We start from the raw sequence: 27,850 nt of genomic DNA on the forward strand, positions 1-27,850 counted from the left end.
ACCTTGAAGGTTCATGTGATGAGACTAAAGTATTCTTTAACGTAATGTAATTTAAAATATTTACATATAAATTAGGCAAAGATTCTGAAGTCAGACTTGGTGGGCTCAAATTCCATACTTACTCCTTACTATTTGTGTCTCAGTTTCCATATCTATAAAATGGGATTAATAATGGTAACAAGCTAATCATATTATGAGGACTAAATAAGAAAATGCTATTAAAATGCTTAAAATTGTGCTGGTACAGTAAGCACTATGTAAGTGTTTGCTGAATAAGATTACATATTCAAGGCAAAGCCTTATTTTTTTTTTTAAGCCTGTCATGGGAAAAATAGTAGGATACTTCATTTTCTTGGCCAAGCTATTACAAACGGTATTTTAAAAACATTTACTTTCCAATTTTTCAACTGCTTATATCTGGCACATAGAAATACAATTGACTGCCCCTATATTCTGCAATCTTGCGAAAGTCACTTATTAGTTTTATTAGGTCGTTTAGATTCCAGCTCTGACATTTTTAGAAAACAACCTCCTTCAGCCTTTATATCCTCATTTAAAGAAACAGTATTTGTTACCACCCTTTTGGTCTGTTTCTATGAGTCTGCTCTTGCTTTGTTTTCTCTGTATATTCCACATATAAATGAAACCATACGGCACTTGTCTTTGTCTGACTGACTTATTTCATTTAGGATAGTACCCCACAGATAAGCGGTTCTCAAGCTGTGGGTCTCGATCCCCCCCCCCGACCCCCCCCCCCCCCCCCCCCCCGCCAAGAGTTACAAGGGGTTGCCTAAGACCATTGGAAAACACATATTTTTGATGGTTTTAGGAACCGAGACACTGCTCCTCTGTCTCCAGGCGGGTCCGCACACATGCAGATACGCCCACATACAGTACCCAGCGTGATGACATCATCGCGCCAACCCCATCACATACACCCCGTACAAATACAGGTGTATGTGACAGGGTTGGCGCCATAATGTACTTATGCGGACCAGCACACATGTGTAGAAAACAGCTACTGTGTAGAAAGCAGCTGCTGTGTTGAAAGCAGCAGTATTGGAGGTAAAACGACACTTCATGAATTATAATTACTGGGTAAATGTAAGATCATGTACTGTAAAATCATCAACTACTGCAAAAAAACCCATCTGTACCACGGGAACTTAATCTGGATGCTGATCGGTCTTTTTATATTCAGCGGTGGTTGATGTGAATACTGCCCCCTTGTGATAGTAACAGGTATGTAAAAAAAACAACACAGAGAATGATAAATCATAAGAAACTTCAATGAACTGTATTAACTGAACTATGCCATGTATCATCTTTTGTATTATTAAAGCTATTGTTATATATTATTTTCATTAGCAAACCATCCCATGACAATGGATCGTGTAGAGAAGAACATTAAGGAAAGAAAATATAGTGAGGACTTTTTACAGTATGGTTTTACCTCAATAATTACAGCAGGAATTGAGAAACCGCAATGTGTTATTTGTTGTGAATTTCTATCAGCCAAATATCTATGAAGCCGAACAAACTAAAACACCATTTTGATAGCAAGCATCTGAGCTTTGCTGGGAAGGATACCAACTATTTTAGAAGCAAAGCTGATGGACTCAAGAAAGCCAGACTTGACACTGGTGGCAAGTACCACACACAAAACGTAGCAGCCATTGAAGCTTCATATTTGGTGGCACTCAGAATCGCCAGAGCTATGAAACCTCACACCATTGCTGAGGATTTACTGTTGCCAGCGGCCAAAGACATTGTTCGAGTTATGATAGGAGATGAATTTGTTATGAAATTGAGTGCAATTTCCTTATCTAATGACATTGTCTGCAGAAGAATAGATGACATGTCTACTGATGTTCTTGATCAGGTAATCCAGGAAATTAAATCTGCTCCACTTCCAATATTTAGTATCCAGCTTGATGAATCTACAGGCGTTGCAAACTGTTCACAGTTACTGGTTTATGTGAGGTATATTAATGATGGCGACTTTAAAGATGAATTTCTTTTTTTGCAAACCTCTTGAAACGACAACTACTGCATGTGATGTATTTGACACAGTTGGTTCATTTCTGAAAGAGCATAAGATCTCTTGGGAAAAGGTTTGTGGTGTTTGCACAGATGGTGCTCCAGCTATGCTAGGATGTCGATCTGGATTTCAACGTTTGGTACTGAATGAGTCACAAAAAGTCACCGGAACTCACTGTATGATTCATCGGCAAATATTAGCAATGAAGACGCTGCCACAAGAGTTACAAGGGGTAATAAAAAGCGTCATAAATAGTGTCAATTTTGTAAAGGTGAGCACTTTAAACGTCAACTGTTTTCGCAACTGTGCAATGAGTTGGATGGGCCGAACAATGCTCTGCTATTTCACACTGAAGTGAGATGGTTGTCGAGAGGAAAAATTTTAAAACGTGTTTTCAAGCTTTGTGATGAACTCAAAACATTTTTTAATCAGAAAGCAAGACCACAGTTCAATGCACTTTTCGGCGATAAAAGTGAACTGCAGAAAATAGCTTACTTGGTTGACATCTTTGCCATCTTGAATGAGTTAAATTTATTGCTGCAAGGACCAAATGCAACATGCCTCGATTTGTCTGAAAAGATCCGATCATTCCAAATGAAACTTCAGCTTTGGCAAAAAAAAAATGGATGAAAATAAAATTTACATGTTGTCTACCTTATCTGCTTTCTTTGAGGAACATGACATTGAAATAGACAAAAGGATTACGATAATTTCTGTGAAAGAACACTTGCACATGCTTGCAGACGAAATTTCATCGTACTTTCCAAATCTACCTGACACGCCATTTGTACTTGCCAGAAGCCCATTCACAGTCAAAGTTGAAGATGTTCCTAAGACAGCACAAGAGGAGTTCATTGAACTTATTAACAACGATGCAGCGAGAACTGATTTCTCTACAATGCCAGTTACAAAATTCTGGATCAAGTGTTTGCAGTTATATCCTGTTCTGTCTGAGAATGTGTTGAGCCTTCTTCTTCCATTTCCAACAACATATCTTTGTGAAACAGGGTTTTCCAGCTTGCTGGTTATCAAGTCTAAATACAGAAGTAGACTTGTTGTGGAAGATTATCTTCGTTGTGCTCTTGCAAAGACTGCCCCGAGAATTTCTGATCTGGTGAGAAAGAAGCAATCTAAACCTTTGCACTGACGTTGGCTTTTTACGCATACTGTCGCAAAATGTAGCAATGTAGTTTACTGTTGTTATATTAAGACTGTTACCCATGCTACACCATGCTTCAAGACAAACTTTCATTTATTTGTAATTAGAAATAAATATTTCACAATATATAATTACATATTGTTTTTGTGATTAATCACTACGCTTTAATTATGTTTAATGTGTAACAATGAAAATACATCCTGCATATCAGGTATTTACATTACGATTCATAACAGTAGCAAAATTACAGTTATGAAGTAGCAACGAAAATAATTTTATGGTTGGGGGTCACCACAACATGAGGAATTGTATTAAAGGGTCATGGCATTAGGAAGGTTGAGAACCACTGCTCTAGATTCAGAAGGGAGGGGGTGGGAGACGGGTGAAAAGAGGAAGGGGAATACAGTCAATAATACTGTGATAAATTTGCATGGTGACAGATGATTACTAGAATTAGTGGGGTGATCAAATAGTAAGGTATGAAAGTTTCAAATCACTAGTTTTAGTTTCATTGTACACCTGATGTGTACCAACTATTCTTAAATAAAAATTCAATAGCATTTGTAAGAAATAAAAAATGATAAATCAATTAACGAGAGGAAAGAAATCCTCATAACATTTAGCATAGTGTCTGACCCGCAGCACTTATTAAATCCCTTCGCAGATTTCAGAGATTTTAGTATAAGTTTCAGCAATGTTGATGTGTCCCAAATCTTTACCTCTAGGCCTGACCTTTCTCCTAGGCTTGAGATCCTTATTCCCATTTATTTACTACTAGAGGCCTGATGCACGAAATTTGTGCAAGGGGCTCGGCCCTCGCAGCCCCAGCTGCCTCCGTCGTTCGCTGCCTTCTGTTCTAATTAGCATATCAGCTCTTTATTATGTAGGATATTTTACACATGATTGGTACTTTATTTATTTAAAATTAATTTCTTTTCCAATTATAGTTAACATACAATATTATATTAGTTTCAGGTATACAACATAGTGATTAGACATTTATTTATCTTACAAAGTGATGTGACTGGTACTTTAGAAATGCAAGTACAAATCCTAAATCAAATAATAATATTTTGTAAGAATCACTGATAACTTTCCAAGATACTTTCAAATCTAGTCAGTCACTAAAACTTGTAATAAACACAGTAGCTAATATTTAACACTTACTTTGTGACAAACACTATGTCAAACATTTAATCCACACAATTCTGTAAGTTACTATTGTCTTTATTTTATAGATGAGGAAACTGAGACAGAAGTTATATAACTTTCCTCAATAGTAACAATATCATAACCAAGGCAATCTACTTCTAGAAACAGTACTCTTAAACATAAATTATATTGTCTCTAATGTGTGGACTGTAGGATCCACTTAATTGTGGAGAGTGTAGCACTGGATGCTATTAGATGATATGTGGGGAACCCAAGAAATGTCTAATGTTCCATTAAAATAAACATCCCACCCTATGATATTCTTGAAAACAATAGGTGCAGAGAGGCCTGTGAAAAATGACAAATAAAATTATGATTTTGTTATTAGCTGAGATAATACTGAACACCTCAATTTACAGGTCTCTGATAGAGAGGGATGAAGAATGTGATAGGTTTAAGGTTTAAGAGAAGCCGTTAAACTCCCAACCCACTGGCTGACTCTCAGAGACTAAACACATTAGAGTGTATACAGTTCATCAGACTGAAAAGAGGTATAAGTGAGCTCTAACCATGTGTTTTCTCAGCCACAGGAAAAGAGGAAGTGGAAGACCAAGCTGTACTCATGACTGTGACCTTTTAGCTAGAGACCACCTAACTATAAGCCTAAACTACGACTTAGAATATGATCCAAACACATTAGACATTTCTTTTCTTCGGGGAGGGGGTAGTGATGAGTAGAGAGCATGGTACAAAAATATCCACCAACCACTACACTGCCTCCATTATTTCTTTCTTTTTTGGGCGGGTTAAACCTCACCCGAGGATATTTTTCCTTTGAGTTTTAGAGGGAGATAAACAGTGATGTGAGAGAAACACATCAATTGGTTGCTTCCCGCACACGCCCTGACCAGGGCTGGGGATCAAGCCTACAACCAAGGTACGTGCCCTTGACCGGAATCGAACCTGACACCCTTCAGTCCACAGGCTGATGCTCTATCCACTGAGCCAAATCCAGCTAGGGCTCCATTGTTATTTCTAAAACCAATTTCTCCATCTATTCCCTATGCCATTATACCATTTTCAGCCACTGTTACCTCTTACCTAGACTTCAAGCACGACTATTCAAGGTATCTTGAGTTACCCTGAATATATATACTAGAGGCCCGGTGCATGAAATTCGTGTGCAGGTACAGTCCGTAGGCCTGGCCTGCTATTAGGGCCATCTTCCCCAGCTACCTGCAGCCAGCCCTGCCCCCCCGCCACCACCCACCCCTGGTTCCCCGTTCTCCATAGGGTGATCGGTGCCTGATGACCGAGGGAAGGGACCGAGAGGTTGGCTGTTCCCGCCTGCTCACTGGCCCCGCCCCTGCCACTGGAGGCCATCAGGTGATCGGAGGCTGCCGACTGAGGAAAGGTACCAAGAGGTGGTCAGTGCGCCTCATAGTGACTGGTCCAGCAGTCGTTCTGCCGTTAGGGCCAATTTGTATATTACCCTTTCATTATATAGGATAGAGGCCTGGTGCATGGGTGAAGGCCAGCTGGCCTGCCCTGAACGGAGCCCCGGATCAGGGTGGGGAGTCCCCGCTGGGGGCAGGGCTGGCCTGGGTGAGGGGTTGCAGGCAGTTTGCAGGCCAGCCATGTCCCTGATTGGGGTGGGGCCAGCCTGGGCGAGGGGCCATGGGTGGGCGAGGGGCCGTGTCCGAAAGATGTCCGGTCTATCCATCTAATTAGCATATTACCCTTTTATTAGTCTAGATATTACTGCCAAGTTAATTACCTGAAATGTGGTTTCATCATGCCACCCCACATTGCTCACTGAAGTAAACATAAGCTCTATTCTGACACTAGAGGCCCGGTGCACGAAATTATGCATGGGGGGGGGTCCCCTCAGTCTGGCTTGTGCCCTCTCACAGTCCGGGAGCCCTCGGAGGATGTGGGCCTAAGCCGGCAGTCGGACACCCTTAGTGCTGCCACAGAGGCAGGAGAGGCTCCCACCACCGCCGCTGCGCTCGCCAGCTGTGAGCCCAGCTTCTGGCTGAGCGGCACCCCCCCCGTGGGAACTCACTGACCATCAGGGGGCAGCTCCTGCTTTGAGCATCTGCCCCCTGGTGGTCAGTGGTTGTCATAGCGACCAGTCATTACACTGTCAAGCTGAAACTGGCTCTCCGACATCCCCCAAGGGGTCCCAGATTGCGAGAGGGTGCAGGCCATGCTGAGGGACCTCGTGGGTGCACTATTAGGGCTAGGGAAAGATGCAGGAGGTTGGCCAGCCGGGGAGGGACGGCAGGAGGACTCCAGGGCTTCTCTGGCCTATCTCACTCAGTCCCGATTGGCTGGACCCCAGCAGTAAGCTAACCTACCATCGGAGCATCTGCCCCCTGGTGGTTAGTGTACATCATAGCAAGTGGTTGAGTGGCCTTAGCATATCGTTAGCATATTATGCTTTGATTGGTTGAATGGCTGACTGGACGACCAGACACTTAGCATATTAGGCTTTTATTATATAGGACTAGGGGCCCGGTGCACGAAATTCGTGCACTGGGAGGGGGAGGGTGTCCCTCAGCCCAGCCTGCCCCCTCTCACATACTGGGAGCCCTCAGGCGTCGACCCCCATCACCCTCCGATCAACTGATCGGCCCCCTTGCCCAGGCCTGACGCCTCCGCCAGAGGTGTCAGGCTTGGACAGGGGACCCCCATCTCCCCCGATCACTGGCTCTGACCCCCGCCCAGGCCTGATGCCTCTGGCTCAGGAATCATGCCTGGGCAAGGGACCCCCATCTCCCTCTGATCACTTGCTCCACCCCCCGCCCAAGCCTGACGCCTCTGACCCAGGCTTCAGGCCTGGGCAAGGGGACCCTCATATCCCCCCAATCACCGGCTCCGCCCCCCACCCAGGCCTGATGCCTCTGGCCCAGGCATCAGGCCTGGGCAGGGGACCCCCAGCCCCCTCCAATTGCTGGCTCCGCCCCCGGCCCAGGCCTGATGCCTCGGCCAGAGGAGTTGACCCTCATCACCCTCCAATGGCCGATCACTGGATCGGGCCCCTTGCCCAGGCCTGAGGCCTCCGGCAGAGGTGTCAGGCCTGGGCAGGGGACCCCCAGCTCCCACCATTCCCGGCTCCGCCCCTGCTACCCACGATCTCTGGCACCACCCCTGCCAATACCTAAGGCCTCTGATGGAGGCATTAGTCCTGGGCAGGAGACCCCCAGCTACCCGCGATCTCCCACTCTGCCCCTGCCTAGACCTAATGCCTCTGGCCAAGGCGTTAGGCCTGGGCAGGGGACCCCCAGCTCCCCGAGGTTGCAGGCTCCGCCCCTGCCTAGACCTAACACCTCTGGCCAAGGCGTTAGGCCCGGGCAAGGGACCCCCAGCTGCCCAGGATCGCTGACTCCGCCCCTGCTCCCCGCGATGGCTGGTTCCGCCCCTGCCCAGGCCTAACGTCTCTGACCAAGGCATTAGGCCTGGGCCGGGGACCCCCAGCTCCAGGCGATTGCAGGCTCTGCCCCTGTCCAGGCCTAACGTCTTTGGCCAAGGCTTTAGGCCTGGGCAAGGGATCCCTAGCTCCCTGGACTGCCCGCTCCATCCCTGACCAGCTCCCATTGCTGGCTCCACCCCTGCTTCCTCTATCACTGGCAGGGGCAGCAAAGGCACCTGGTTCTCTGATCACAGCTGGCTCTTAGCTACCCCCTGGGTTTCCAACCACCATCACTGGCAGGGGGCTTCTTCCGTCCTTTCCCTTTCGCCTCCCAGCATTGTGCCTACATATGCAAATTAGCCGCCATCTTTGTTGGCAGTTAACCACCATCTTGGCTGGCAGTTAATTTGCATATTGCCCTGATTAGCCAATGGGAAGGGTAGCAGTCGTACGCTAATTACCATGTTTCTCTTTTATTAGATAGGATTCCATGCCTACCAAAATATGAAACTATCTCCTACTACCTGTACACTCCAAATCTGACTGGATTATCTAGTTTTCCTGACAATCCTTACATTTTTTCCCCTTCTATATTTAGAAAGGCTTATGAAATATTTGTAATGCCCTTCTCTCATAGCTGCACATCCAAATACACACTTCAAATAAATGCGTGTTTCAAAAAAAAAAAAAAAAAACAACAAAAACAAAACAAAAAAAAATAAATGCGTGTTTCATATACTACCTCCTGTAAAAGGTCATTCTCAATTCTTTAAAAATAGACATGGACATTTACAAACCACTATAGAATCCTTAAGATATGTAACAATTTGCTTTAAAATATAAATATGCATACATATTTATCCTTTTTGCTCTTTGGAAACAGAAATAGTTTTACATTTTAAAAATTCTTCTACAGAGTCATGCACAAAGGTTCAATGAATATTGAGCTGAATAATTTCTAGCCTACCATAGGAAAAATTTACAGATATTTTAGCTTTTAATTAGTCCACATTCTACCAAAAAGAAATATGAGCACAACATACATATTTTTCCCCACCCTCTCCCCTGAAACCAGGTGGAGAGACAGGTTTCACTTTTGCCTTTCAATGTACACAGAATTCATAATATTGGTTCTCATTTAAAATATAAAAAAATGGAGAACCAAGATGGCGGCATAGGTAAACACCAGAGTTTGCTGCCTCGAACAACCACTTCAAAAATACAACTAAAAGACAGAAAGGACATCATCCAGAACCACAGGAAGGCTGGCTGAGTGGAAATTCTACAACTAGGAGGAAAGAGAAAAGCATACCGAGACTCAGAGGAGGCGCAGTGCGGAATTAAAATACTAAGGTGCAGAGTGCATGCGGAGCGGGCTGGTGGCTGAGGGCGCGGTTGTCGTTGTCAATCGGGAGGGAGTCTCAGGCTCTGAGCTCCAGTTCCAGGCGAGTCTCTAGGGACCCAGACTCATACGGGACTGTCTGGCATCAGTCGGAACCTGAGGGCAGCTTTCTCTCCGAGGGGCTTGCAGTGATTACCGGGACACTGAGAAGCAGAGCCTCTGAGGGCAAGACTGAGAGCAGCCATAACTGCTAGCCCCGCCCTGTTGATCCCGTGGGACCTGCTCCGCCCAAGCTCTGCAGGGAGGATTTTGCTGGATAGCCTCAGGCAAAGGCTAGATTAGCACCTCCCTAGAGATCCAGGAGCCAGTAAGCCCAGAGGTCAGAGTGGGACCATCCAGTTTGCAGCTTCGTGGAACCATAAAAGACACACTCAGGGGGCAGACTCAGTGAGCACCAAAGCCCCATTGAAGCAAGTCTTGCCCCAGAGGGGTGTCTCCAGCACAGAAGTTCTCCCACTGCAGACACAGCTGATTCTCACAGCCAATGGGCCTGGAGGTCAATTCCTCCCAGTGATAACTACAACAATCAAGGCTTAATTACAACAAGACTGTGCACAAAGCCCACAAGGGGGTGCACCAAGAGTGTCTAGTTCAGGTAATTGGGACACTTAGCACAGAAAGGCACTCTATCGACACAGCGAAGCATAAAAAATGCCGAGATAAAGAAACAGGACACAAATGACAGAAATGGAGGAAAGCAAACTGCTGGATATAGAGTTCAAAACCACACTTTTAAGGTCTTTAAAGAACTGTCTAGAAGCCGCCGATAAATTTAGTAAGGCCCTCGAAAAGACTGGTGAGACCGCCGATAAATGTAGTGAGATCTTTAAGAAATCTAGTGAGACCCTCGATGTTGTGATAAAGAACCAACTAGAAATTAAGCATACACTGACTGAAATAAAGAATATTATACAGACTCCCAACAGCAGACCAGAGGAGCGCAAGAATCAAGTCAAAGATTTGAAATGCGAAGAAGCAAAAAACACCCAACCGGAAAAGCAAAATGAAAAAAGAATCCAAAAATACGAAGATAGTGTAAGGAGCCTCTGGGACAGCTTCAAGCGTACCAACATCCAAATTATAGGGGTGCCAGAAGAAGAGAGAGAGCAAGATATTGAAAACCTATTTGAAGAAATAATGACAGAAAACTTCCCCTACCTGGTGAAAGAAATAGACTTACAAGTCCAGGAAGCGCAGAGAACCCCAAACAAAAGGAATCCAAAGAGGACCACACCAAGACACATCATAATTAAAATGCCAAGAGCAAAAGACAAAGAGAGAATCCTAAAAGCAGCAAGAGAAAGAAAATCAGTTACCTACAAGGGAGTACCCAAACGACTGTCAGCTGATTTCTCAACAGAAACTTTGCAGGCCAGAAGGGAGTGGCAAGAAATATTCAAAGTGATGAATACCAAGAACCTACAACCAAGACTACTTTATCCAGCAAAGCTATCATTCAGAAGTGAAGGCCAGATAAAGCGCTTCACAGATAAGAAAAAGCTAAAGGAGTTCATCACCACCAAACCAGTATTATATGAAATGCTGAAAGGTATCCTTTAAGAAGAGGAAGAAGAAGAAAAAGGTAAAGATACAAATTTTGAACAACAAATACACATCTATCAACAAGTGAATCTAAAAATCAAGTGAATAAATAATCTGATGAACAGTATGAACTGGTGATTGTAATAGAATCAGGGACATAGAAAGGGAATGGACTGACTATCTTGGGGGGGGGCGGGAAGAGATTGGATAATAATCATGCACCTATGGATGAGGACAGTGGGTGGAGAGTGAGGGCAGTGGGGTGGGAACTGGGTGGAGGGGAGTTATGGTGGGAAAAAAGAGGAACCGATGTAATAATTTGAACAATAAAGATTTAATTTAAAAAATAAAAATAAAAAAAATAAAAAAATAAGACAAGCAATGTTAAACATTTGGAATTGACAGGGAAAAGACAAACAAGCCTAGGTTCATCCACATGTTAAAGAATTAAGGGAAGCAGAAACAGTTTACAGAATTGGGCTATGAACATTCAATTCTCACAGGGAAGAAGCACTCAGGGTGGTTAATTTCCATTAGGTTCTATTATGCAATGGTAAAGGAAAATGAGTTTAGCTATATAGAATTTTACTTTATGTAAAACTAGAGGCCTGGTGCACAAAATTCATGCACAGGGGAGGGGGGTTCCTGGCTGCGCTCTCTTGTAATCCGGGACCCCTTGGGGGATGTTTGACTGCTGGTTTAGGCCTGGTCCCTGCAGTCGGACATCCGGCAGTTGGACATCCCTCTTGCAATCCAGGACCCCTAACCGCTTGCTTGCCTGCCTGCCTGCTCGCCCCTAACCACTCACCTGCCTGCCTGCCTGCTCACCCCTAACCGCTTGCCTGCCTGCCTGCCTGCCCGTCCTTAACTGCTCACCTGCCTGCCTGCTCAATGGGTGTCATAGTGACCAGTTATTCTGGTCGTTCCGCCATAACGGTTGCTTAGGCTTTTATATAGAGAGATTATGTAGGTACAAATTTATAGCATTTATTTGATGGTATCTGCAATTAAAAATTCATAAAAGTGTGTATAAAATGAAATCATTTATTTTTTAAAATAGATTTTTATTGATTTCAGAGAGGAAGGGAGAAGGATAAAGAGAGATAGAAACATCAACGATGAGAAAGAATCATTGCTTGGCTGCCTCCTGCACACCCGCTACTGGGGATTGAGTCTGCAAACCGAGCATGTGCCCTGACCAGGAATTGAACTGTGACCTGGTTCACTGGTTGATGCTAAGCCACTGAGTCACACTGGCTGGGCGAAATCATTTAATTTTTATAAATTTCATAAAAAGAGAAAAGGCTAGATTTTTTTTATAGTTCTATCCAAATGAACCCCCTAAATTACTATTGCTAATCTTTGTATTGAAAGTTCATGAAGCCCTAGCTGGTTTGGCTTAGTGGATAGAGCGTTGGCCTGTGGACTGAAAGGTCCCGGGTTCGATTCCGGTTAAGGGCACATGCCTGGGTTGCAGGCTCAATCCCCAGTAGGGGGCATGCAGGAGGCAGCCGATCAATGATTCTCATCATTGATGTTTCTAGCTCTTTCTCCCTCTCCCTTCTTCTCTGAAATCAATAAAAATATATATTTTTTAAAAGTTCATGAAAAATTTGAGTCATTTAATTCAAAACTGCTCTAGAATTGGGCTATCATCAAAGATGTATGTATGGTTTAAGGAGCCATAAACTTTTGCTATGCCTTGGTCTAACTTATTGTTTGTAAATACAGTATTACCTAAAATTTGGGGAATGAAAACTGGTACATAAGTCTGCATAAAATCAGTCAGAGCTCACAAATTTCTTATATATAAATGCTTAATATTTATGGGAGCTATTGATAGTAATGGGGAAGAGGTAGTTGCTATAATAAAAAGAGGCAGTATTGGCTATATTGGAGACTGAGTGGAAGTATACAGCAGTTAGCAACATGGAAAACTGGCTAATAAATCATTTGCTTTTAGAAACATTCAGTTCATCGTTCTAATTTTCAAAAATCAGAGATCAGCACTTCGTTAAAAAACCAACTTAGATTTTATAAGTGCTATTACTTTGCGATAAAAAATATCTATGTTTACTATATACAAGGGACAGAATTTCACAACATACATTTCTCATTTAAACATCTGTTGACTTATTTTTGGATCAAATGCAGAGTTTAACTATTGGCAAATGATGACGAATAAGAATAGACATGTTTTGTGGCATCAACATACAGAACATTCCATTCTCATAGATGACAGGCTATTAACCATACCTTGATTTTCCTGTAAACTACTTTGAAAAACTATTTCAAAGCTAACATTTCATTGTCATTTACAGGTACACGAGTTACTTTACAAGTTCATATATGGACAGCCTAGCTGACTAGAATGATCTCGGTGTACATTTGCCCTAAGGCAGGGAGATATATTCTTTTGGGTATATTCTAACTCTGTGATTTTGGACAAAAAGAATTTTAGAAATGCTAGGCATCATTATGTGTAGAGTATCTATAAATAATCTAGCTAATAAAAATTCATATTTGGGGTCCCAATGAATTAAAAGAAAACATCTGAATTGTAATAATAGATATGTGGGTGTCACTTAAGTTTTGCTGATTAAAAGCACACTAACTCATTTCCTACTTCTTACAAATACATAGACTTTTCACTTGTAAAATGAAAACACATGTATATATATTTTTTAAAATTATAAAAAATGCAAGGGAAATCCCAAAAATATAAATTATTATCAATGAAAATAAATAGTAGGTTGGGGAAAGGGACTGTTTTAGAGCACTTTATAACAGTGAATTATATAAGTGAATAACATAATTATATACATTGGCTATGTTTCTTCTTTCATTTAGAGTAACACACTTTAATGGCTAAAAGGAATTGAGAATATCTTCACATCTGGTGATAATGACTTCTACCAAAGAAGAAACTAAATGAACACCTTTGTGGCAAATATCATAGGAATATACAGGTTACACAGAAACATTTATTAAGCCAGGAAGGGCTAAAAGTTTGCTCAATGAAAAGAAAAAGTAGAACAAAAATAATACATGAAATAGTCATTACTGAAGCATTCAAGATCTTATTTAATGAATCTCAACTGCAGTAAGGAAAAATTTATTGTATGTAGAAAAGAGTAAATGGTCTATCAGCGGTTCTCAACCTGTGGGTCACGACCATCAGAAAACACATATTGCATATCAAATATTTACATTACGATTCATAACAGTAGCAAAATTACAGTTATGAAGTAGCAACGAAAATAATTTTATGGTTGGGGGTCACCACAACATGAGGAACTGTATTAAAGGGTCGCGGCATTAGGAAGGTTGAGAACCACTGGATGAATCTAATATAGCTTACTTTAAATTTTTAAATTTTTAGTGTCTTAAAAATGTCCAACTCTATTTCTTTAACCTTCATGTCACTATTATGATGTTCTTATTACTAAAAGTCATGTAGGATGGGTTTTAGTTCATAATAAATGTCATATGTCATATGATACAGAGTTTAGAATCTCTAAGGTGTCATTTATTCAAGAATTAGTAATGTGCTAAATGTCACATTAGTAGGTTGAAAAATAATCCAACTTTATAGAATTTTAATCACTCCTAAAATAGATGACACCTTATAAAATTCAGGTTGGAAAATTTAAAAATAAAATGCTACTCTTATTGAAGGACCTGAATAAATATCAATTCAAATGACTTAAAAGGCCCCTCCTCAAAATACTTTTCCACATCCTAAATCCCTAGAACCTGTGAATATTACCTAATTTGAAAAAGGGTCTTTTGCAGATGTAGTTAAATTAAACATCTTTAGAGGAAGAGCCTCTCCTGGATTATTTGGGTGGGCCTTAAATGCAATCACGGGTACCCTTATAAGAGCCAGGCAGAGGAGAAGGCAATGTGAAGACAGGCAGAGACTGGTCTGGAGAGTGAAGAAGAGACAGAGTGATGTGGCCACAAGACAAGACAAGCAACACCTGGATCCCCTACGGAAGGAAGCAAGGAACAGACTGGTCCTAGAACTTTTAAAGGGTGTGTTGCCCTACAGACACTGTGGTTTCATACTTCTGGCCTTTAGAACTGTGAGACAATATAAATTTCTTTTGCTTTAAGCCAGTGGTTCTCAACCTTGGCTGCACATTAGAATCACCTGGGAATCATTTTAAAATCCTGATTTCTGGGCCTAATCCTCCGGAAATTCTGTTTCTTTGTTATGGGGTGGGGCCACAACATTAGTAACAAAGAAACAGAATTTCCGGAGGATGGGGCCCAGAAATCAGGATTTTAAAAAGATTCCCAGGTGATTCTAATGTGCAGCCAAGGTTGAGAACCACTGCTTTAAGCCATCAAAGGTTGTGATAATTTATTATGGCTACCATAGGAAATTAACATAGTGCCATTCTGAATTTTGTTGCTGTTTTTAATATGTATATTGGAGAGCAAAAATGTACTTATTGGTGTTAACATAACACCACACATATTGTGCTTCATCTACTGTTTACTAATAGTGTGATATAATTGGTGGCACAATGAACAACTGGGATGGGAACGGAGAGAACAGATGTCTACTTCTAGCTCTGTTCCTAATAAGAGTATAACTGAGGACAAGTCATACAACCTCTTTAGATTTGTTTTCTCATCTGCAATATGAGCAGAATGTTTTCAGTGATATTTAAGTTCCTCCCAACTCTAAACTTTTAAAGTGTTAAAAATAATGAAGCACAGTGTAAAAATCATAATAAAAATAAGGAATATTAAAATATTAGCAATGGACAGGTTGGCCAACTGAAATCTTCCAGAAAATTCAAGAATTGGCAATATGTAAAATTCTGCATAAAGTCAGTAGCTTTTAAAAACACCCATGTAGCTCTAATTGTATGTCCAGAAATGTGTGAGGCTTCATGTTTTATAATAGAAACAAAGCCTGTTTGATTTATAGAAAATAAACTACTACCTATTACATGGGCATTAAAAAAGTTAATGCATATAAATAGTTTAAATATTGCGAAGCGTAGTACAAGATTAATAAATACTAACTTTATTATCTGAGATAAATCATCTTTTCTTCTTTTAAGTATCAGTAAAAATAGTTCATAACTATATCTTTTTAAAAGTTAATGTTAAGAGGATTATTTAGTAACAAAACTTTAAAAAGTGTAACTATCTGATTTTTATTCAGTGGTAACCATTTTTTTGCTCCACTAAAATATACACTTCCAATCAACCCTGTTTCCTTTTTACTGAAAGAACTTTTCATGAAGACTGTAATACTGAAGTATAATTTAGAAGCAGTCTCTAAAACTAGAAGTAATGTTCATCTAAATGTGCCTGCCAAATTTAAAAATGTATTAGGAGTTAAATTGAAACATGCTGAAAATGACTCATTGTGGACCAGAATATACACTGTAGGAAATAAGAGCTCATTTACAAGTGGGAGAAATACACTCACACTTCATCTGTGGTAATTCTCTGGACTTTTCTTCCAGTAAACATCATATTTTAAAATGATCGTGGAAAATATCTTACTTTTAACTGAAATTTTTATGAGTTGACTTAGTTAGCTGGCATTCCAATTTTTTATACATATCTTTTTTTGGACGTGGATATATTTACCAAATGTAAATCTATGAAAATTTCCCCCAAAGCAACAGAGCAACGGTTTATTAAAAAAGCTATATAAACACACATACATATCGTCTCTCTCCCTCTCTTTCTCTGATTCAATTCACATGCAAACCATCCAATGATGACTCTAGATTTCTAAGAAAGTATCCTAAAAAGTGTGTAGACATATAATATGCTCTCCTTCATTTACAAACATGATGTTACTGAGAAGTCACCAGGAGGGCATGTACTTGAGTGTTTTTTCTAGTACTACTACAAATTTGTACTGATTCTATCTACTCCCTCCACCTTGTGACCCAAAATTACACACTTGTGAGGCAGCTGGCTAGACTGAGAAAAGACCATGGAACTCACCTTCCCTCCCCTCCCCCCCCCAATCTCCTAAGGAGGTCTATAAGATGAATGAACCTGAAACCTTAGTGTTACTGCCAACATTCTCTCCAAACTAGTTAAGGGAGCCACACACTTAAACATATCTTGGATCATAACTTTAATGTGGCCTTAAGCTGGAATCAATCAAAAAGTGCTTTCAAATTCTAGTTTGCTTAACATTTTTGAACTTTGTTTTCTTATTTCATCAATTATTTGTTGATCAGGAACTGCAGTAAACAATTCATTGAAGTATCTGTTCTGCTCCTCTTTACACAGAATTTTTTTTTGCATTGTGTGTCCAGTACACAAAATGAAATTTTATCTAGAAACTATCCCTAACCCCAAACTGTATTTTATAAACGTGACCATCGCCTCTGACAACAATTGAGCAGTGTGGGTGTAGCCTTGTAATCCAAAATAGGACAATAGGACTTTCTGTCTCAAAAATTTGATACAAAAAGGCTCTTGAGCAAATCCTCTTAAAAAAATGTGTGTATGTGTGTGTGTGTATGTGTATATATATATACACATACACACACACACACACACATATATATGTATTACATTTATTGTGGTAACAATGGTTCTAAGTTTCAGGTGTACACCTTTATAATACAACATTTATATACTCCATTGTGTGCTCATCACCTGAAGTCTAGTCTCCTTTCATCACCATATATTGACCCCCTTTACCCTCTTCGTACTCCCCTACTCCTCTTCTCCTTTAGCATCTCTTCATCATGTACCCCTAGTTATTATAGAGGCAGTCTCAAGATTCTGAATTATTATTATATATTTTTTGTTAATCCTCACTGGAGGATTTTCCATTTATTTTTAGAACAAGTGGAAGGGAGGGGAAGAGACACAGAGAGAGAAACATTGATATGAGAGAGACACATCGATTGGTTGCCTCCCGCACACGGCCAGGGATCGAGCCTGCAAGTGAGGTACATGACCTCGACTGCAATTGAACCTGGGACCCTTCAACCCAAGGGTATGAGCCAAACCGGCAAGGGCCTGAATTATTATTTTAAAACAATTTTTAATAAACTATTTATTGCAGAACAGTTTTAAATTTTATTTTAGACTTTTTGTATTTTTCATCTTAAAACATCCTGAGTCACTTATTGATGTGAAAAGAATATAGTTTTATTTTTGTCCCAAATGTATAATGTATTTCTTTCACACACACACACACGCGCACACACACACACACACACACACACACACAGAGTCAGAGAGGCTTTTCTTGACTATTTATCAAGGTTAATCCTGCCCAAGCCATTATTCTTCCTTACACAACCTAGTCCATAACCATCATCAAAACATATAATTATAATAATTATATATGTTTGTTTATTTTGTCTCCCTAAACTGACTCTCAGCAGGGGACCCCCAGTTTATTTACTAATAGATATCAGCACCCAGCACAGTGATTGGCACATGGTAGGTGTCAATAATTATTTGTTGGTTGAATAAATGGGAAAGAGGGGGGAGGAGGAAAAGGTAGTTGTGAATCACATTTCTTGTTTAAGTGCCTGGGTAAATGATGTTAGTCAGAATGCAAAACTATGGGAGGAAGAACAGGTCTGGGCAAGAGGATTAACTGAGTGGGGAGAGATGGAACAACCAATTAAGAGGTATTGTACACAATTACAACATGATCCCAGTCAAAAAATAAGGAAAAGCTGACCCAGGATGATGGCAACAGGAGTGAAGTGGACTTTAGATACATTATTGGGGTAGAATGTATACAATTTGATAAGTGATTGCACATAGGAACAACAGGAAAGGATTATTATTCTAAAAATTCAAACAGAAATAGCTTTAAAATGGTAGTATAATTTTATAGAAGTGAAATCAGTTGAAGCAACTTTTTGTTTGGGGAGGGATGATTACAGCAGGAAATAACTTTTGTTTTAGAAATACTGAGTTTAAAGTTCCAGAAAGACATCCACACAAAAATATCAATCTGGTAGCTGGAAATCTCAGTTTATAAGACATAAGAAAAGGTCTGGCTTGAGTTTACGAACACTGTTGGTCATCTCCTAAAGCAGCGGTTCTCAACCTGTGGATCGCGACCCCTTTGGTGGTCGAAAGACCCTTTCACAGGGGTCGCCTAAGACCATCCTGCATATCAGATATTTACATTACGATTCATAACAGTAGCAACATTACAATTATGAAGTAGCAACGAAAATAATTTTATGTTTGGGTCACAACATGAGGAACTGTATTTAAAGGGCCAGAAGGTTGAGAACTACTGTCCTAAAGTAACAGTGGAAGCTTAGTAGAAGAGAAGGTCCCAGGGGGAATATGAACACACACACACACACACACACACACGCACGCACGCACGCGCGCGCACAGGACCAAATGTCTTGAAAACAAAATAGAAAAGAAAAAGGATAGAACTGTTTCAGATGGAAAGAGACTGAAGAGGCATAAGAACTAAAAGTAACGCACGATTCTGAACTGGATCTTGTGCCAGAAGAAAAACTGTTATAAAAAGATACTGGGACAAATGACTAAATGGGTAAAAGCACTTCTATCAATGTTGTCCTATTTTAAAGTGCACTGTGGTTACATAAGAGAATATTCTTATTCCTAGGAAATAAACTGTTAAGAGGTAAAAGTATGGTGCATTCAATGTATTATACTTACTCAAGAAAAAATAATGTATGTGTATATGAGTGAGGAAGGAAGGGAGACAATAAGAATAACAAAACAAATGAAGCAAGATATTTAAAAAAGGGGGTGAATTTAGCTCTGGCTGGTATGACTCAGTTGGTTGGGCGTCATCCTATACACTAAAAGGTTGCTGGTTCAATTCCTGGTCAGGGCACATGCCCGGGTTACTGGTTCCATCCTGTCTGGGCATTCAAGAGGCCACCAATAGATATTTCACTTTCACATTGATTTTTTCTCTCTCTCTCTCTCTCTTTCCCTCTCCCTTCCTCTCTCTAAAAAGCAATAAAAAATCTTTTTAAAAAGGGATGAATTTAGGTAAAAGATGTATAGTACTTCTTTGGACCATTCTTGTAGTTCTTGTGCACATATTTGAAATAAGAACTTAAAAAATAATGTGGACCAAGATAGAATGAAAGAGCACAGCTTTGGTGTTAAAGGGTGTCCCAAAATTCACGCAAGAAGTAATTTTGATAGAAAACACAGGTTTATAATTAAAAATTGTAAATTTTTTATTGATTCATAAAGTTTACAGTATAGGGTTATGTATGGAATAGCATATCGGGTAAATGGTCTCCAGGGCTTTGCTGGCACATACGCACTCTTTTGTTATTGCTTGAGCAGCCGCATTTTCGAAGAATGGTCCGATGATGCCTCCAGCCCAAAATCCGCACCAAACAGTGACACGTTGTGGATGCATTTGTTTCTCAACAATCACTCATGGATTTTCTGAACCCCAAATGCGACAATTTTGTTGATTAACCAAGCTATCAAGATGAAAATGAGCCTCATTGAAATTCAGCCACATTTATGCAAAACAGTCATGGAAAATTTCAACAAAAGAGTGCGTATGTGCCAGCAAAGCCGTGGAGGCCATTTACCCGATATGCTATTCCATACATAACCCTATACAGTATACTTTATGAATCAATAAATTTACAATTTTTAATTATAAACCTGTGTTTCCTATCAAAATTACTTCGTGCGTGAATTTTGGGACACCCTTTAAAAGGTAAAAATGAATTAATCCCTTGAGAGTGATGAACATTCAGAGTAGTTTTGGATTGAGGAGTGAAGAGGTTTATGTCAGTAAGTATGCAAAGATGCAAAGAGCACTTTTCCACACCATTTGTTCCGTTTACACAACATAATATGCACAACATATGCTGATAATGTTAGTCCATTTTTATTCTTGTTTTTTTAATCCTCACCTGGGGATATGTTTATTGCTTTTAGGGAGAGAGGAAGGGGGAGAGACAGAGAGAGAATGTGTGTGTGTGAGAAAGAGTGAGGGAGGGATGGAGGGAGAGAGAGAAAGATCGATGTGAAAGTGAAACATCGATATGAGAGAGAAATATCAATCAGTTGCCCCCATCGATCAAACCCACAATGTAGGTTATGTGCCCTGACCAGAATCAAATCCACAACCTTTTGATGCATGGGACAATGCTCCAACCAACTGAGCCACCCAACCAGAGCTCCATGTCTGTTCTTTTGAGGTGGAGAATAGGTGTATCATTTTAGAACCAGTATCACTTAAGCCCAATTATAAGGAATACATTATCCATGAATAGTTAAAGGACTCACTGGGCCCTTGTTCCTGGTGGAACAAGGAATTTCAGATCAGACCAATCCTATATAATAAAGAGGCAATATGCAAATTGACCCTCACACCATCATGCTGTCACAAGATGGCTGTGCCCACAGCGGAGGCAGGGTTCCCATAACACAAGATGGCTGTGCCCAAAGTGGAGGCAGGGTTCCCGTAATGAGCCATAACGAGTGATCAGCAGGGACCTGAGGCTGCGTTGCGCCTGGCTGGGCTGGGGGACCTGAGGCTGCGCCCCCCACCTGGCGGGGGCTTGACAGGGGACCTGAGGCTGCGCCCCCGCCCCGGCACCGGAGGACCTCAGGCCACGCCCCCCGCTCAGTGGGTCTTGATGGGGGTGGGGCCAGCTGGGTCTGAATCTCGCCCAATGGGGGTGGGACTGGCCATGTCTGGATCTTGCGCAATTTCGAGGTGCATGTGGGTGGGCGGGGACTTGACTCTGGGTCCCGCGGCATGCCCCAGACTCTGACAGGAGGAAGATTTTCATATACGTTTTACTAATTTTCTTTCATCTCTGACACTTCTACTATAGAGAAAGGACAAATAGCAGTATTAAAATATTTCCTCTAATTAATTCCCTTTTAATGTGCACGAATTTCGTGCACCGGGCACTAGTACTTAATAAAGAAAAAGAAGGGCCCGACCATAGTGGTTCAATGGTTAAGCGTCAACCTATGAACCAGGAGGTCACGGTTCAATTCTCGTTGGGGCACATGCCTGGGTTGTAGGCTGGATCCCCAGTGGGGGACATGTAGGAGGCAGCCAATCAATGATTCTCTCTCATCATGTTTCTATCTCTCTCTTCCTTTCTCTTCCTCTCTGAAATTAATAAAAATATATTAACAATTTTAAAAAAAGAAAAAGGAGGGTTGATGAGAGGTGGCATAAAATAAAATCTATAAGCTGTGATCTGAATATTGGAGTTTCTTATTGGTTCCTTTCAGAGTCTTATGTCTAAACTTTAAATGAACAGATATTTTCATCTCAGCGATACATTTCTTAATGCTTTCATGTACATTACACTACTACTATTTCCAAAGCCTTTATTGGAGAAAGGAACAGAAATACTTGTGGGTAATTTAGGAAGTAATGAGTACAGCGTGAGATATAATCCTACACAAGTGGACACATTTACGTCAGATGGAGCAGTAGTTTAAAAGCCAAGAAAAAATTTTAGAATATGGGGTTAGACTATTTCGATATAAACAAAGTAAACTTATGGAAAAATAGGACATTGCAAGGAATAAGAGAAATCAAATAACAAAGAAACTATAATTTTATAAACTGTGAACATTCATTAGAGTAGCCCATTAATGAGAGTATTTTATCAAACAAAAAATTCAGATACTAAAAGACTCCATCTAAAAAGTATAAATTTATTGTATATTCTTTCTTTCACAAAGAAGTATGACAGAATAGTAACTTAATATTGGGATTGAGGCCGAAACCGGTTTGGCTCAGTGGATAGAGCATCGGCCTGCGGACTGAAGGGTCCCGGGTTCGATTCCGGTCAAGGGCATGTACCTGGGTTGCAGGCACATCCCCAGTGGGAGATGTGCAGGAGGCAGCTAATCGATGTTTCTCTCTCATCGATGTTTCTAACTCTCTATCTCTCTCCCTTCCGCTCTGTAAAAAATCAATAAAATATATTAAAAAAAAAATATTGGGATTGAGAATTAGGAATTTATGCACTGAAATAACAATTATGATGTAAATTACATTCTGTAACCATGAAATTTAGAAATACTATGAAAAAATTATCACAGAGTTAAGTAAAATAAAGTTTAAGTACAACACTGTAGCTTTTGTTTTAAATCTCAATATCCTTATTCCATTAAGTGTGTAGAAATGTAGAAATATACCTTTCTAAATGTTGTAATTGTAGTAATATAACACTGAAAATGATGCAGACATTGACCTGCCAGCTGAAGTAGCCAGGAGCAGATTGAGAAAGATAAAGATAAAGCAATGTAAGAGTATGAAAAAAATGACTTCTTACTTTTGTCTTCTACATGTAAAAATGAGGACAAAATCCTACTATAATCAGAAAATTTGTAGGGATTGAAAACATAACATAAAATAATTATTTAAAAATATTTACAGACTGAAAACTATTCTAAATACATTTCAAAATATGGAATATATATTTTAAAGCAGTTAAAACAATCATAACTGAAAAAATACTATTAAAAGTTATTCTAGATGGCAAGCATACTTTAGATTCATATATAGGCCTCTCATGTAGGCTTCTACAGATGTAACAGTGTATTCACCTCATTCTATTATTTACACTGATCAAGTTTAAAATTTTCCCATTTGACAGAATCCTCAGAGTGCGTGCAGAGATTCAAAGCAACAGAACATGAGGTTCATATTCATGAAAGCTGTATTTGTTACTTATTATTAGATAAATTATTGCACTTGAACCTACGTAGACTTTTTTTAAAAATGTATTTTATTGATTTTTTTACAGAGAGGAAGGGAGTGGGATAGAGAGTTAGAAATATCGATGAGAGAGAAACATCGATCAGCTGCCTCCTGCACACCCCCTATTGGGGATATGCCCGCAACCAAGGTACATGCCCTTGGCCGGAATTGAACCTGGGACCCTTCAGTCAGCAGGCCAATGCTCTATCCACTGAGCCAAACTGGTTAGGGCCCTATGTAGACTTTTTATATGCCTTAGAAAAGTTCATACTTTATAGAAAATAATTTGATTTGACTTTGGGTGATGGGCACACAATGCAATATACACATCATGCATCATAGAAATGTACACTTGAAACCTATATGATCCTATTAACCAATGTCACCCCAATAAATTTAATTTAAAAAGTAAAGTCCTTGAGTAAAAAGCCTTTTTCATTCATATATAAAAGTTGACTATTACTTCCTTACATTTCTCTTTAAAATAATACTGGTTCTTTAATCATTAAATGAGGCATATGATAAAGAAAAACAACATCAATGAAAAAGTTGAGGCTAATTACACCTGATTAGAAAATTGTGTATGGGCATGTCTGAGGCTGTATTTACTTAACGCATGATTCAGGGAAATCGTAATCCATGTAAAGATTCAAACATATTTGTTTATTCTGATTTTGATACCAAGGAAGCAGAATCACATATGTGAGTACCAAAAACTCAACCTCTAAAAAATAAAAATATTTTTCCTTGGGTTTCACTATATACAAAAGTACAGATGATATTCCAAAAATATATGAGTTCAAATATTTCTAGGCAATTTAAACTCAAAAGAATTTCAGTGGATATTAAAAAAATATAGTGTCTTTTTCAAACAGTCCTAAGCACTAAGTTTTTACTTTGAAAACACAGGAAAAGTGAACTGCAGAGATTTAAAAAATAATACACTAAAAATAGCTTGGGTTCACCATTCATTTTGCATGATACCTTAGTGTATTAAGTCTTTTGAGCTGTTCTCACAGATTATTTCAGGATTAAAAGGGACTTCAGATGCTTCAATCCTTACAAGCACATTCCTACTGACCACTTGGCCAGCTAATGCCCAGACACTTCTGATGGAGAATGCTAGATGACAAGGCATTCCCATTGGAAAGCCCCATTAGAAAGTTTTTCTTTACTCTGTCTTGTAATGTTTACTCAGCAATCCCAGTTCTACTACTTCAAAGTCTTGCCAAATGAGAAAAACAGTACATTCATATAGAACAAGAGCAGTTCTCCAAATATTTGTTGACAGTTACCATCTAGCACTGTTAGGATATTTTGGAATCTTTCCACAGTTTAGTTCATTTTCCTTTTAAGACCTTGGGTTTAAAGCTTGGATGCCCAGATCCCAGCATAATTCTATAGATAAGGGAATTAACAACCACATTCTAGATATAACTTCTATTACTGTAGGATAATATCTCCATATTGAAATTTTCCAAGTTCTTTTCACATTTAAATTCTAAGCATTTATTTTCACACTAGAGACCTGGTGCACGAATCCGTGCAGGGCTGGGGTCCGGCCGGACAGCCCCGATAGGGCCACCGATCAGGTGGGCCAGCCAGAGGGAGGAGCCTCGGGCAGTTGGCCGGCCGGCCCTGCCCCCTGGTCGAACTCCTGGTCAAGGGGACAATTTGCATATTAGCCTTTTGTAATATAGGATTTCAATTCCATTTCAACTCCATTTTATTAATAATGCAGGTTTTGTGGAACCAAGTGTATGGTCTTATATTTATTCATTAAATTTCATTCAGCTATTAATTCTGCCTGAAAAGATCTATTTGGATCCTCATTCCACAAATCAATTTCTTTATTCTTCTTTGTTTTATTTTACATCAAATTTGTAATATAAGGTGTTATCATTTTTAGTCAAATCACTGACAAAAATGTAGAAATATACCTTTCTAAATGCACTAAATGTAGTAATATAACACTACAGAGTATTACTGATGGCCATTATAAACCTACCTTTTGATTATTAATGATTGTCCAAAATCATCTGGGTCAAACCCTTAAAAAGTTACTAATCCATTTACTTAACCTTGAATTGTGCCCATATATTCCCCTCTTGTTTAGTCTTGTACTTATAATATTTTATTATATCTAAGCCTGAAAACAATGCTGAAAGAAAAGCTGGAAGTGTCACAAGTTTCAATATTTAAATAGGACAAAAGAACATATTATAAAAAAAATCTATATCCAACATCTGTCCCCAGCCACCCAATTTTTCGCTCCACAAGCAATAAGTGTTTATATATACATAAGCCAATACACACAAACCTCTCAGTGGTTGTTAGAGTGTTGGCCCTTGTTCCAAAGGGTCACGGGTTCCATTCCAGGTCAAGGGCTCATACCTCAGTTGCAGTTTCAATCACTGGCATAGGTTTAGGGCGTGAGTGGGAAGCAACAAATTGATGTGTTTCTCTCACATAGATATTTCTCTCTCTCCCCCACCCCTTTCTCATCCACTCTCTCTAAAAAAATCAATGGAAAAAATATCCTCACTCCACAGGTGAGGATTAAAAAAAAAGGCCAAACCTAATCCAGACAGAAGCTTCAGGAGCACAGTCCATCTCACAGGAGATACAGGCCTGATTGTGGCAGTCCTACCCTTTTATCACCAGGGAAAAAGCTGTAGGCACTCAGAGAAGCTTTACAGCCCAATATGATCTACATGTTAGTCTCAAGAGGTCATTTTTCATAATATTCTCACTTTATCCCCCTGCTTTCAGGCCAGCCTGGTGAGGTCAAAACAAAGACCCAGACTCTTGAGTCCCCAATCAGACACCTTCCACAGGCCCTGTGGCCAGATGAGGGGCCAGGGCCTCAGAAACCAGAGTGCCCACATGCAGCTGCTGGAGCTGACCCTGTGCTTGCAGCAGACCACAGAGGACTACACCATGCAGCTGGAGACCAGGTGCCTACAGCAGGACCTGGAGCAGCAGAAGCAGCTGCAGGCAGACCACCAGGGAGCAGAAAGCGATCCTCGTCCACTTAATGTGCCGTGGTCAACCTCTTACAGTCTGGGGCCACAAAGTCTGGAGCTCCACTGGACTCTAGGGGTGATGTTGGAGTGCGCAGCAGGCCCAATGGAGGCAGCCTGACCACTAAGTCATCAACTGAGTGATTTGGAAGCTGCATTCATCACTCATGACCTGTGCAATCATGGGATTGACATCTCTGCCTGATACCACTCCAGCTTCCAGGACTACATGACCTACCAAGGACACAAATACCACAAGGACAAGAGCATCTCGGGCTTCATTAATGTTGGTATGAGTGAGAACAAGCTCTGCATTGACCTGATGACTGAAAGGTTGTGTTGGAGCGCCGGGAACTATATGGATCATGCCCTTTTGCAATATTTTAACCAGAGAGGACAAGCATTCCTGCAGGAAGAAGTGGCCCAGTTCCTGACCTACTACAGCAAAATACCTGCCACGCTTGATGCAGAAAATGTGACTGTTCTAAGTGGCTGCTGCTCTGTCTTTTCTGCATTGACCTTGGTTCTGTGTGACACAGGTGAGGCCTTTCCGACCCCCATCCCTTCAATGCTGGTTTCATCTATACTTCCTGCCTTTATGTGAAAGTTGAGCTGATTCACAACCACCTGGTCAGTGAGATCACTGAGGTGAACACCCATCTGTTCCAACTGACTGGACAAGTTGGAGAAAGCCATGCTTGAGGCTAGGCTTCAGGGGAGAAAGGTCACAGGGCTGGTGCTCATCAAGGGAGACATCTACTCCAGGGACTCACTGAAGGAATACTTGGAATTTGCCAAGAGGTACAACCTACACGTGATTATAGATGAGATTTACATGCTATCTGAGTTTGATAAGTCCATCACATTCTCCAGTGTTCTGAGCATGGAAAGTTGGCCTGACCCCAATAGGACACATGTGATCTGGGACACTGATAAGGATTTTGGGATCTCTGGCTTCCATTTTGGTGCTCTGTACACTCGAAACACGGAGGTGGCCTCTGCTGTGAGTGCTTTTGGCTTCCTCCACAGCATTTCTGGCATCACCCAGCACAAGCTATGTTGGCTGCTCCATGACAGAGAATGGACTGACAAAGTGTACCTGCCCACTAATCGCTCCCAGCTCACAGGTACATTAACAGGTTGAATGTGTTGAAGATCCTTTTTCTCAATTGTGGCTCTGGCATCTAAGTCTGGATCAACCTGAGAGTACCTGGACACAAGCACATTTGAGAAAGAGCTGCTCCTTTATTGCTGCTTCCTGGACAAAGAGCTGATACTGCCTCCTGGCAAGTCCTACATGTGTAAGGAGCCTGGCTAGTTCCATTGCCTCATTTTAGAGAAGTCCCTCTGCTTAGAAGTCACCACACATTGGTTCTCTCAGGCACTAGC

General features: G+C 40.6%; 1 protein-coding gene and 1 pseudogene across 4 annotated transcripts in view; one reads left to right on the top strand and one right to left on the bottom strand.

Annotated features, from left to right (window-relative positions):
• PIBF1 (progesterone immunomodulatory binding factor 1) overlaps positions 1–27,850 on the bottom strand; it is a 220,522-nt gene that overhangs the window by 115,390 nt on the left and 77,282 nt on the right. The window lies entirely within an intron of this gene.
• On the top strand, positions 1,526–27,779 carry LOC139005013 (probable inactive 1-aminocyclopropane-1-carboxylate synthase-like protein 2 pseudogene; annotated as a pseudogene).

This window comes from Myotis yumanensis, unplaced genomic scaffold (genome assembly GCF_028538775.1).
Source record: "Myotis yumanensis isolate MYYU_CA2020_CCGP unplaced genomic scaffold, mMyoYum1.0.hap1 SCAF_3, whole genome shotgun sequence".
NCBI lineage: Eukaryota > Metazoa > Chordata > Mammalia > Chiroptera > Vespertilionidae > Myotis > Myotis yumanensis.